Below are 12,784 nucleotides of genomic sequence, written 5' to 3' on the forward strand. Positions count from 1 at the left end.
AAGAACGAGATAAAGAGTTAGTTTGTTTTTCAACAAAAAAGTTTTTTTTCACGGATGCGCCCAATTTTTTTTAATGAGAAAAAAATTTTAAGCTTCGGGGGTTGTAATCGGAACTAGATTTTTTTCCCGTAAACTTATTTTGTTATTAAATTGAAACAATTTCCAGGTTTCTTCGCACAGGGACTAGAAGTATCGCTGTTGCCTTTGCACCCTAAGGTCTGGTTTTCAAGTTCCGGTTTCATTGAATAGAACGGATTTGAAGATCTCCCCTGCTTAAGCGGCTCCGTCCAAATATTTTTACACATGATATTATGGAGCCCGGAATAATCAAGTTTTAAATTTTTTGATCGTTTCTCAAATCTTTTGGTTTTTTTTCGAAAATTTAACTCCAAAATCTGAGATAATGGGTTAAATGGTGTTGACGGGTAATGGGAATCTCCCATGTATTAGCAGACGATATTTTTTTTGTAAAATGAAGTTGATAGAGAGTTATTTTCAAAGTTAACTGGCTAACTTATTTATTTGTCCGATTATAATTGTTTTGAAAAATTAGGACGAGAAAGAGTTGGTTTGAATTTAACTGGCTAACTTATTTACTTGATTAGTTGCCTAATAATAGTTTTTTTTGTAAAATGAAGACGATCAAGAGTTGCTTTCAAAACTTATGTGGCCAACTTATTTACTTGCCTGATGATAGTTATTTTGCTAAATGAATTTGACAGTGAGTTGTTTTCAAAATTTCTGTGGCTAACTTATTTACTTGCCAGATCATAGTTGTAAAATGAAGACAAAAATTATTTTCAAAAGTTATCTGGCTAAGTTATTTACTAGCCCGATGATAATTATTTTGCAAAATGAAGTCGACAGAGAGTTGTTCTCAAAATTTCTGTGGCTAACTTATTTACTTGCCAGATGATAGTTGTAAAATGAAGAGAAAACTATTTTCAAAAATTATCCGGCTAACTTATTTATTTGCCTGATAATAGTTGTTTCGTAAAATGAAGACGATCAGGAGTTTTTTCAAAATTATTTGGCCAATTTACTTACTTTTCTGATTATAGTTGTTTTGTAAAATGAAGATAGTTGTTTTGTAAAGACGACAAAGAGTTGTTTTCAAAATTTATGTACCCAACTTATTCACTTGCCTGATGATAGTTGTAAAATGAATACAAAAAGTTATTTACAAAATTTATCTAGCTAGCTTACTTACTTGCCTGAGTAAAGTTGTTTTGTAAAATGAAGACGACAAAAATCAGACAACAAAAATCCGGACTTGAAAAGATGAAGACTCAAACTGTACTACTTGGAAATAACCCAGAAGGGACTTTATAGAGCCAACAGGAGATTGTAGGTGGTTTTGAAGGAAGAGATTAGCCAGAATCTGATACTATTTTTAAAAAGTGAAGTCATAAATGTCCTCTTAATACCGGCCCAAATAGGAAGGAAAAGCGAGTTCAAAGACAGAGCATTGCTCTCAATCCCCAAGTGAATAAAATCCATTGCTTTTTACTCTTGAACAAATTTTTCAAGGCAATAAAAACTAAGTTTATCGAGAATACAAATATTAGCTCCTGTCTCCGTCGGGAAATGTTCCCTCCAACCCCCAAACTTTCAAAATTTCATGTCGGTTTTAAAATAAATAACATAGAAAACAACTCCATCTTTGTTGTTACTTCTTAGTTATTAAAACACTTTTCAGGTTCTATGCACCAATACTATACACAACCTTGAGATAAAAGTACAATAGCACGACATCAGCGGCTTGAAAAATGTCCAGAAATTTAAAAAGTACTCTCGGTTCAATGCGAATTTAACTGGACGGCAAAATATTTCGACTTTTGTGGTTTATCTTTGAAATGTCTTAGCACAGGCTCTACTCAGCACCCGTGGCCTTGTGGCTAAGACCCGCGGCCTATTATAAGAAGGCCGTGGGTTTGATTCCACTGCGGTGACAGTTGGGGAGAAAAGTATCATCCGTCTTTTTAACATTGGACTGGCTGAGGCGAAATTGATCTCTACATAAGCGTGACCCCAGATAAAAATGAGAAAATAGGGAGGGGTAAATTTTAAAAACCTCAATTATTCTCGACCCTTTATATTGCGAGTCAAACAACGGTCGATACATCACCCGCACTGACGAAATTGATTTTAAATTGATTTTGAAATGATCCCAATTGATTAACAATGTACAATGAAATTGAACTTTTTGAAAATTTTGGATCGATTTGAGTGTCTAAAATTTCGATTTAAATCGATTTAGATTGTTTTTCCGACTCACTAAAATCCATCCGAAACCCACTTGAATCAACTTTAAACCGATTTAAATCGATCTTATTTGAAACTTTTGGATCAATTTTAGTGTCTTAAAAATCAATTTAAATCTAGTTGGATGGGTTTTCAGACTCACTAAAATAAATTTTTTTGCTAACACGGCGAAAAATCATAATACCTTTAGAAAAATAGTTAAAATTTTTTTTTCTCGATTTTAAATAAAAATGTTTGCCCCAGATGTTATAGAATTCAATAAAAGGATCGGATTTTAAGCTAGTAAGTAAGCAATAAAATCATAGAAAATGTTTGTAAATCAGATTTTGTAAAATCTTATGTAACAAACAAGAAAAGGGTCAGAACAAATTAAAATTTGATATCATTAACGTGCAATTAAATCATAAAAAATTATGAAAGTAAATCAGATTTTGGGCAAAACTAATAAAACGAATCAAGAAAAAGGTCAATATAGATCAGTTTTTGAACTCAAAATATGCAAAAAAAAAATCCTAAATTTTATCGATATTTTGGTCTTTTTATTTGATACGCTATACGCTATTTGATACGCTATTTTGATACGCTACTACAATACGCTATGGATGTAAAATGAAAAATGATAGGCAATGAATAAATGCATTACAAATTTAAAACTGATAAATCTCGCTTGAAAACAAATCGATTTTAATAGATAAAATCCGTTTTAATCCCTTTAAAAATAAAAATATATTAAGACTGGAAAAAATGCATTTAAGTCAATTTAAAATCGATTTGGATAAATTTTTTTTAGCTGGGATTCAAGATCAATTTAAATCGATTTTAAATCGATCCAAATCAATCTCCATTTGTTTGTTTAAACTTCGTACTTTTTTCATACTAAAATTGATTTAAATTTAATCAGCTTCCTTTTTTCATACTAAAATCGATCTAAAGTTAATCAACGTATTTTTTTCATACTAAAATCAAATCATACTATCCTAATCCATTTTTGTCAATGTGGGCAAGTTATCGATTTTGTCTACCGTTCAAAAACATTTTGACGGTCTTCGACCAGAGGTAAAACAATTCCCATGTTTTCGATCAAGGAGTATGTTAGACCGAAAAGAATTCTGACCGAGAATGAAACATTTTGACTGCTCTCGACCGACGAAAACATTTCAGCTGATTTTGAAAGAAAAAAAATAATTCGACCGAGGAGCCGAGATGATGTGACCGATGGTCGAAGTATGCATTAACAGCACGGTTTGACCGTTATCCTCTCATAACAACTTTAGAGGTCAGTCGATGTTTGCTGGCAAGTTTGTGAGTAGAAGAACCCGGGTCGAAGCTTGCGATTTATGTTTCGACCGACTCGTCCAAAAAATGATATATTTCGACCGCCTCGACCCAGGCTCAATATGTTTTGACCGACTCGACTCAAGCTGTCTATATATCGACTGTATTCGACCGAGGAAGAACATTTCGATCAAATTAGACAGCGGAAAAATGTTTCGAACGTTTCGATCAAGGAGTAGTTTCGACCGAGAACGAAACATTTTACAGTGTCGCCCTTATTAAATAGAATAGATTTTTTGGTGGCATATATTTGGAAAACTGATCAACTTTGTCATCGTTGATTGACCATGCCCAAACTTTATCGACGGGTATATAAATTTATGCATATCGAATCAGCCGAAAACAAAAAAATGTTCGTCTCACTTTGACACAAGCATACTGTGTTTCGACCCACCCGACCAAAATAGACTTTGTTTAGACCCATTCGACCCAAGTAGGCTTTGTTTCGACCGAAAGTTTTGTTATAGTCTGTATAATTTAAGCAATTCATAACAGAGCATTTTTGTTGTTTTTGACGACTAACTGATTAATTCAATTGAATTGTTCTGATGACTAATTGATAAACTAAATTGATTTGTTTTGACACGCAAGTCACCCGGGTTGACCAAAACTTCTTATTATACAATTTCCATATATGAGAAACTTCTTGTCATACAGTTTCATACAATTCCATACGTACAGAAAATTGTATGAAAATTCTATGATAAGCATTTTTCCATATATGAAAATTGTATGACAGGTGTTTTTTCCATAAACCAAAAATTTTGATTTTTTTTTCTAAATTTAGTTTCTGAAAAATTTTCGGTTGTGTTTGCAACCGAACACAAGTGACAAAGACCTTGGTTACTCAAAACACCAAAGGTTGGACGGTCTTGCATTTACAATGCATAGAAAACGACCTGAATTTGGCTGTCTTTCACAATTCATATAACCAAAAGTAACAAACTTTTATTTTTTGGCAAAATTTTTTCATGTTTATTTTAAATTTTTGAATTTTCAAATTATCAGACATTGATCAAGGCATACATTAACACCCCATACAAAAGAAATGGGAATTTTCAGCGTTTTTGAAAAAAAATTTGAGTGAAAAGAAAATAAAAGCCAACTTTATTGTATCCAGGACTACGTTATGCACGTAAAATATTAAATTTTGCATGCAAAAAAAGTTTTCGAAAAATGTTTGTTTGCGTTCGAAATTCGATTTGCGGTTGAAAAAAAAACAAAAAAATTTTTGGGCCAAATTTTAATAACTACTTGAAAAGTTTTTGTGTCGCCATCAAAAAAATGCCAGTCATACAATTTCCATATATGGGAGCTGTATGATAAGCATTTTTTTCTATAAAACTAAAACCTCCGTTTTTTTATCACCAGACTGTTTTACTAGAATCAAACAGCCACAGAAATAAGTTTATACCAGTTTTCAACCATTTTTAGAAATTGTATGAAAATTGTATGACAAGCATTTTTCCACACACTTGATGTATGGGATTGTATGATAAGCATTTTCGGTGTATGGAGGTCAACCCGGGCAGGGGTGTAGTGTAATAGCAAGAATATACTGTTTTCAGACCAAAATTTTGTGGCACTTTTGCTAAAATTACGACCTGTAGCATTGGAAAACTCATAAAACATGTTTTCTGCTTTTTGGAAACGATCTTGGCACATATAAAAATTCGCTGGTCGGAGCTTCAATGACGGGATGAAAACTAATTACTTGATAGCATTTTTGCTTCATAGCAGTGGAAGTTTATGAACATTTGTAGTTGTTTTTAGTGGCTACTGTTAGCTAACTATCAAGGGCACGTTGGGCAAATGCGAGAACAAATTACTCCAAATTTTAACTTTGAAGGTTCGAATTCCAAAATAGCAAAAACTTATTATTCAAAAAAAAATGTCTATGTTTTCTTATTTCACTCGGTTGTATTTGCAAAGTGCAGCTTCGCTTCTGTCCAATATTTAAAACTTTTGAGACTCAACGGGTTACTTAGTTTGGATGCTGAGACTTCGAGTTCGACTATAGGGCCTTTTCTTCAAGATTATGTTTTGGTCAAAGACTGGCATGCATTCGCGCTTCAGTCAAAACACAAATAGTTGCAAGGAACGAATGTTTACAACTGATTAAAAAAATGTTTGGTATTTTAAGTTACCAACCCTTTAAGCGACCACTATTTTTTTTCGATGGGAGCTGCTTCTGATGAGACCACTAATTTTGAGAGCACTAAATAGCTTGGTTAAAGTTTAAAAAATCCCCTGAGAACTATTTTGGAGTTTTTTTTGGCAATTTTTAATACAGAGCGTAAATCAGTGTTTGCCAATAATCTACAATTTTTGGGAGCTTAGCAGTTACCATACGTGTCGAAAAGGAGGAGCAGTTATATCATTTATTTGCAACTAAGCTTATGTTTCAGCAAGACTGCTCGAATATTAAGGCAAAGCCCTGATTTTTCTGATTGCATTCAAAGGCCACTTAAAATGTTTGTTGGTTTAAAAATGGCAAAACGATTGAGAAAAGTTTCAAGCATTTTATATTGCGCGTTAATTGTCCAAATTCTGCCAATTTAGCAATTTTCAAACGCCTTCATTTATACAAAAAAAACACAAGTGAGGTTTTTAATTTACGCTGAAGAAGAACATATACCTTTCAGATAATTTAAGCAGACTTCGTCAGAATTGAACAGTTAAAAAGTCGAAAATTGACTGAATAAAAAACCAATAATAAATAATCCGTTTTTATCAAAAGTTGGAGCAATAATCAATTTCTCGCATCTTACTCGGAACTAATTTCAGGCTCAAGTAATTTCGTCTTTAGTAGCATCTTTACCACGGGCAAAAGTATCTTTACCCTGGGAGAGAACGGGCAAAAATGTTTTAGATTTTTGATTTTTATTTTGCACAATCGTCCCAGCTGTTGTTATTGTCTTCTAGCGAATCATTTTGACCAGAATAAACGAAAGCTTATGTTTTAAAATCCATCACTTTCTGCAGATACTCCGTTTCACTTTAACAAAAAATTTTAAAAGAAAAACCTGATGATATCAGGATGAAACCTTGAGTAATTTGTCTGACTGTCTAATTGGTTTTGTTAATTGCATAAACTACTCAAAATGTAACATTTAACTTTTACGATGATCGATCAGCCTGAAGTTCATAGTTTTACCATTAATAAATCACCAAAACTTTTTCGAGACCTATTAAATTAGACCAATTTGGCAGCCGAAACTTTGCAATTTATTTTGACTCAGCACATTTAACTTCAAATACACTGATAGAAGAAAGCGTTAATTTTACTATTTTTTGTTCCGAATTTTGAAGGAAGTGAGGAATACGTATGTTCGGGGTGGTTTTTTTTATTCAAACCAGTTCAACAATTTCTGGTTCCCCAAGGGATCGATCTCTTGTCCGGCTTGGGCTCAGCCGGGTGAGCATACCACTATGGTAACCTGCTATGAGTCTATCAAAACTGCTCGTTGCATATAAGTTACACGCATGGCGAATTATCCCGCACTGTAAAATTGTTCCAAATTGAATGGAGGGATCTAATTGGTTTTGTTAATTGCATAAACTACTCAAAATGTAACATTTAACTTTTACGATGATCGATCAGCCTGAAGTTCTTAGTCTTACCATTATTAAATCACCAAAACTTATTCGAGACCTATTAAAGCAGACCAATTTGGCAGCCGAAACTTTTAGGAATATACCTTGATATTCGGCGTTAATTGCCGATAACGGCCAAATTTGCAGTTTTGAAACGTATTTTTTTTATCAAATCATTCAAATTATTTTACATTTTCCATTATTTTAAGCTGGACGAAACGTTGGAAAATATGTAGAAAAACAAAACCACCAAAACCCTCTTCGAAAGTCGGAACAAAAATATTGTTTTTTTTGTAAAATGTTTTTGAGAACATGAGTGCAAAATTGAAACAATTGAATCAAAATTCCTCTGATTCTTGTTGCTTAAAAAAACTATTTTGTATTTGTATTTAGCCAAACTTTTTTTTATTATTTAAAAAATTAGCAGCGAGGAAGTGACTTTTGATTGCTTCTGAACTTGTTCTCAGTTATAAGTTTCCAAAACCTTTGAAAACGGCGGAAAATTTTATCCAATTATCTCAATTAACAGTGTAATTTACTTTTGTATGACAAATGCTTCGAAATAACTGCAAGCACATCAAAATCGCAAATTTTTGTGAACAAAATTTGAGTATTTTGAAATAGCGAGTGAGTCAATTGCGACTCTTATATCAATTTGATTTATTGTTCTGACTTTCGAAGAAAATGACTGAATGTTGGCGCTACTGTTGTTTTTTTTTGACTTTTTCGCCAAATTTCGACTTTTTGACAAAGAATTTTTTTAAAACAATTTTTCCATATCAGCCAAAGTTTTTTGTTGTCTTAAGCTCGAATTTCAAAAAACATTTTTTAATTCTGATTTTTTTGCGTAAAATTATGACAGTTTAAATATTGTCAATATGGCCAACTTGGGTTGGTTAACGCGCGATATATTTCGCGCTATTAACGCGTAAGCGGTGATTTAAGTGCCCTTTGAAAGCGTTCTTAATTGATTGAGGCAAACTATTTGCGATAATGGCTACGTTATTAGGAGGAAAACTATTCCCTTATACTTATTAGGGCGTGTGGGGAGATGGTTTCAAAAAAAACTCAAAAATTTTTGTAAATTTTGTTTTCATTTTTAGTTCAAAAAACTGTCCCATATACCTTAAAAGTCAGTCAACACAATCACGGCTTTGCCCTGATACGAGCAGTCTTGTTTTGTTTGAATTCGCTGAAAGTAAAAAACTGAACACTTAAAACGCATGATACTTTTTTTTTAATCCAAAGAAAACCTATCGATTCTGTAGTTACCGCTTAGAACAGATAAAACTTTTCGCAGAGCAACTTTCCATATTGAAAAATTATCTGCATCATTATCTGCGTCAAAGTGAAGATAAACAAATCAATTAGGATGGATTGTCGAACGAAAAAAGGTCAGTTTAATTCATAACGATATCGCCCCTCAGAGAATCCAATTTTTCATAGATTTTCAAATTACTTACAGTCCATTCAAAATCCATTCAAAATCCATGTTCCACATTTTTTTCTTTAAATGTCCACTCTTACCATAATGGGAAAAATATGTTTGAGTGGAGGAGTAATATGGTAATATGTATGTGAAAATAGACGTAAAGATGAAGATTGCAAATATTCTGTGCAGGATAATGGTGGTGAAAGAATAAAAATCGAGCAAGGAAGGGGATAGGTATTGAGGAGGGTTAGACAGGCGAGAGTAAGCAATAACTAAAAAATTAAAAGCAATTTATCCAAAAACAAAAAAGTAGAAAACGTAAGAGAAAGTTGTTCTGATACCTACCCTACGAGAAGCTCCATTTTATTAATGCAACGTATCTTTAATCAACATGTAAACCATAAAACAATTTGTTGTCATTTTTTGATCTCCAGTGTTTTTCCAAAAGTACGCAAATTAAAAACATCAAATTTTGTGGGTTTATTTTTTAACTGGTGGTTTTTGTAATCGGGAACTAGTTTTTTCCACTAAGAACATATTTCTGACAAACATCTAAAACGTTATTAATGTTTTATTATAGAAACTCAATATCATAATTTTAGCTTTTCCGTAGCCTCAGCTGGTATAAAGGAAAGGCACGCGCCGTTGGAGCATATGGTCTTGGTTTCAAATTCCGGTCGGAACTTGATTTTTCCGATTTATGTGTACTCGGGCTGACGAAAAATGCTCTTCACGTATGTTTCAAATATATGGTCCCAGCATTTCGAACATTTAAAAATGTTGCTTTAAAACTCTATGACTTGCAATCTCCCATTGATGTGAACTTTATGACTAGCATTCTTCCATAATTTTTCAAACTTCCCCCTTTTTTGGTTTTGTGTTTTCTTCCTAAAACAATAAAACAACCAAAGGTAAGAGCGACATTTGAAATCTCATAAAAACTGAATTGAGATTATCTTAAGGGATTAAATATTTTCTCTGGAAAAACTTAATTAAAAAATTTCTTGATCTCTTACAATCAAGCGCAGAAAATTACACTGTTTTTTGGCCAATTTTAACCTTCATGTAATTCTAAACTGCCAATTGTTTGTTACCGATTAAAAAAAACTGAATTCCATTCATGAAAAAAATTCTGTAAAAATGAGTTGTTTTTGAAAATTTTGAGCAACTGCTTACGTTTCAGACAAAGAAAAATTAAAATTTTGAGAATTGTATGGCTAGCATTTTTTCATAAGCTCCATATATGCAAATGTATGTCTGAAGTTTTTGGTGCGTTAAGGTCGAGGTAATTTGAAGTAATTTTGAGGAAAATTTGAATTGTGTCTTAAGTTTGTCTGCGTTTTTTTGTCAAAATACTTTCGGAAGCAATAGAATTTTCTTTGCTAAGCATCATGTTTTTCTGATTCAACTTTTTTAAACTTTAATTGATAGTGACTCTGTATTTTGTAAGTTTACTAGCTCAGATTTTTTCTCAATGCATTTTTTATTCACATCCCAGTTTTTTGCTTAGATGGTTTCTGTTTATTTTTTATTGACCTATTCACCTCGTTTTGAGTTTGAAGGTAAAAGCAATTGGGTAAGCTTTTGTGTGTTTTAGAAGGAATAAGGCATACAATCTTTGAGTTTGGAGTTTTATAGCTCAAATGGCGTCTATTCAAATATTGCCGGTCTTATTGGAGCTCGGTATCTGATAAACACATATTCATTGGCGCTGGTTGTGTTTCTTGACATGATGTTTCTCATTTTAAAAATCATACAAATGTGAAATTTTTGTGAGATGTTTTTTTTTCGAATTTTCTGAAAGCAATTTTTTTGACTTACATTGCCCTGTTCATTTTATATCGCAATTGCTGCGAAGTTCCGCTCTGCCTCTTTGTTGATTTTTTTAGGTTTGGTTTCATTAATTCTTTATAATCAATTTAGTAAAAATTTAGTGGAGACGGACCATAAAAATTTAATAAAATTGATAATTAACCATTGAATACAATGAGAGTCAGTCAGCCAAAAATGGTACAACATAATAGCAGGAAAAGAAGCGTTTTTGATAATGAGGGCGACTAAATTCTGAGGAAAAGTGTCGTCCGCATCCACAATAAATCAGCTACTGTATGCTTTCGTAGTGGTTCACTTTACCTTTGGCAAAGCGATTAGAAGTCAAACTGGAGATTAATTTTGTTTTTCAAGAGTGATTATTCATCTTACATGCTTTGCATCTTTTGTCTTTCACTTTTTTCTATGTATCTACGAACAAAAAGACATACTTTCAATTTAGATTCGGGAGAAACAAAAAGCGACACCGATTGTTTGAAAGAAGTTCACAAAATTCACAATTTAGGAAGTCTCAAAAAGAATTTTAAATGATATTAGTTTTTTTGAGTCTGGGATATATATACAGACCTTTGATGAGTAAGAAAAAGTAAAGAGTTCACAAATTTGGGCTTACCAATTTCTGGAGCAAGTGGTATTAAAATTTAATATGAAAGAGTAGACAAGATTAATGAAGGAAGTCTCGTTGTTTGACTTTAATTTTTTGATCCCCGGGGTTTGATTTTTTAAAGAAAGTTGCACAAAAACGACGACAGAGGTAACTAAATTACGATCAGCTTCCGGCCATTTTTACAAGATTATCCCAACTAGCATCGCAAAAAATTGCAAATTAAGATGGTAAATTTTGCAAGTCAAGTGTGTGAAATATGCTTTGAATATCAAAAAGCAATTTCATGCCAACCTCGAATAATTTTATACTGTTAGCATATTTGATTAGTAGTACAGGTACAACAGAAAAAAGAAGACCACAAATCAATATTTTCCTACGTCAGGTATTAAAAAATACAAGAGTTTGTTGAGAAATTGATATTTGTAGAAGTTGCAAACCAAATATACCCAGCCAGAAGGATAATAGTGTAGTGTTTATACTCCAGTAGAATTAAACTGCTGCTGAGCTTTTTTGCAGGCCGGTGTAGGGAATTGAAAATAAAAACGTCTTTGGGGTTATTTGCAAGTAGTATTATAAATGTCCCGTCGCGTAAAGTAAATATGCCCAACGGACCTTTTGGTACTTTTTTTAAAATGTATGCATTCCTGATGCTGTTGTGGAGGTTCAGAAATGGAAAAAAGGTGCGTCGTCTGCTCAGGACGAATAATGCGTTCATCAATTGGTAAGGAAAAAGCTCTAAACTGATTTTTAGAGAAAGACGCACAGTATACTATAGTGTATATTCCGTATATCCGTTTGCTTTCTTCATTTTTACCGTAATGTTCGTCCTCCAATCGAGCTAAAATGTACTACTCTATACGCTAAAACAAGAAAAAATGCACAATATAAAAGGTAATTGGCCATTTTTAATGGAGAATTCAAAAGGTCAAACTTGACACCTCAGTTGATGCAGAAGAAATCCATTTGGCAATATCTTTATAATTTGCAAATCAATTAAAATGTGTTGCAAATGGGTTCGAAAAAGTCATTTTGTTAATTATCAGACGTTTTTGAGCGAGCATCCACAGAGCCGAATGTCCGAATAGCCGAAAAGATTTGTACAGTCGGATAGCCGAAAATTTAGCCGAATTCTGAGGTACCGATTCACTCGCAGTTCACCTCTCGTGCCGGAGGGAAGCGCAGCAGAGCAAGTGGTCACTAATTTCCTAGGAAGAGTACTCGATAATCTTTAATAATTTTTCTTGCTAATTTTCAAAAAAAAATCAGTTTTCCGGGAACTTTTTTTTTCTGCTATCCGATTACTCGGATATGTGATACTCCGCCGTTTTTTTGTATCATGATAGCAATCAAACCTTCGCAGTCTTTGATAATGTTCCTATCGAATGTTAACCACGAATTGAACTATTCCTATCGCTAAAATCATTACTTTTCTAATAAAACTAAAATCTTCTGGCCAAATTTCCATATCACATTTTAGAAAACAGTTAGACTTCTGCGAACTTCAAATCTCATTTTTTTGCAATGAGACTTGCAAAATATGTGTAGCCTATTTGTAGATTGCAATATAATCAGCTTAAACTTTTAGAAACGTTTCGCATGACAATGCGACCATCGGAGTTTTTTTTGCAACCTAATGTATTGCAGAATGAATAGTCGAGCCAAGATTAAAAAACTTTTAAATGGTAATAAGGAAAAACTCACAGGAAAAATTTAACAAC

General features: G+C 32.8%; 1 protein-coding gene across 7 annotated transcripts in view; it reads right to left on the reverse strand.

Annotated features, from left to right (window-relative positions):
• LOC134846385 (uncharacterized) overlaps positions 1-11,812 on the reverse strand; it is a 30,162-nt gene extending 18,350 nt beyond the window's left edge. For 2 of the 7 annotated variants that reach the window (XM_063863716.1, XM_063863713.1), the window contains exon 1: positions 11,073-11,812. The gene's annotated coding sequence lies outside the window, so the exon portion shown is untranslated. Of the gene's footprint in view, positions 1-1,047; positions 1,179-1,210; positions 1,389-11,072 lie in introns of those variants that run through there. The other 5 variants (XM_063863712.1, XM_063863714.1, XM_063863718.1 and 2 more) reach the window with 3 other exon arrangements.
• Positions 11,813-12,784: the final 972 nt, after the last annotated feature.

This window comes from Symsagittifera roscoffensis, chromosome 5 (assembly GCF_963678635.1).
Source record: "Symsagittifera roscoffensis chromosome 5, txSymRosc1.1, whole genome shotgun sequence".
Classification (NCBI taxonomy): Eukaryota; Metazoa; Xenacoelomorpha; order Acoela; family Convolutidae; genus Symsagittifera; species Symsagittifera roscoffensis.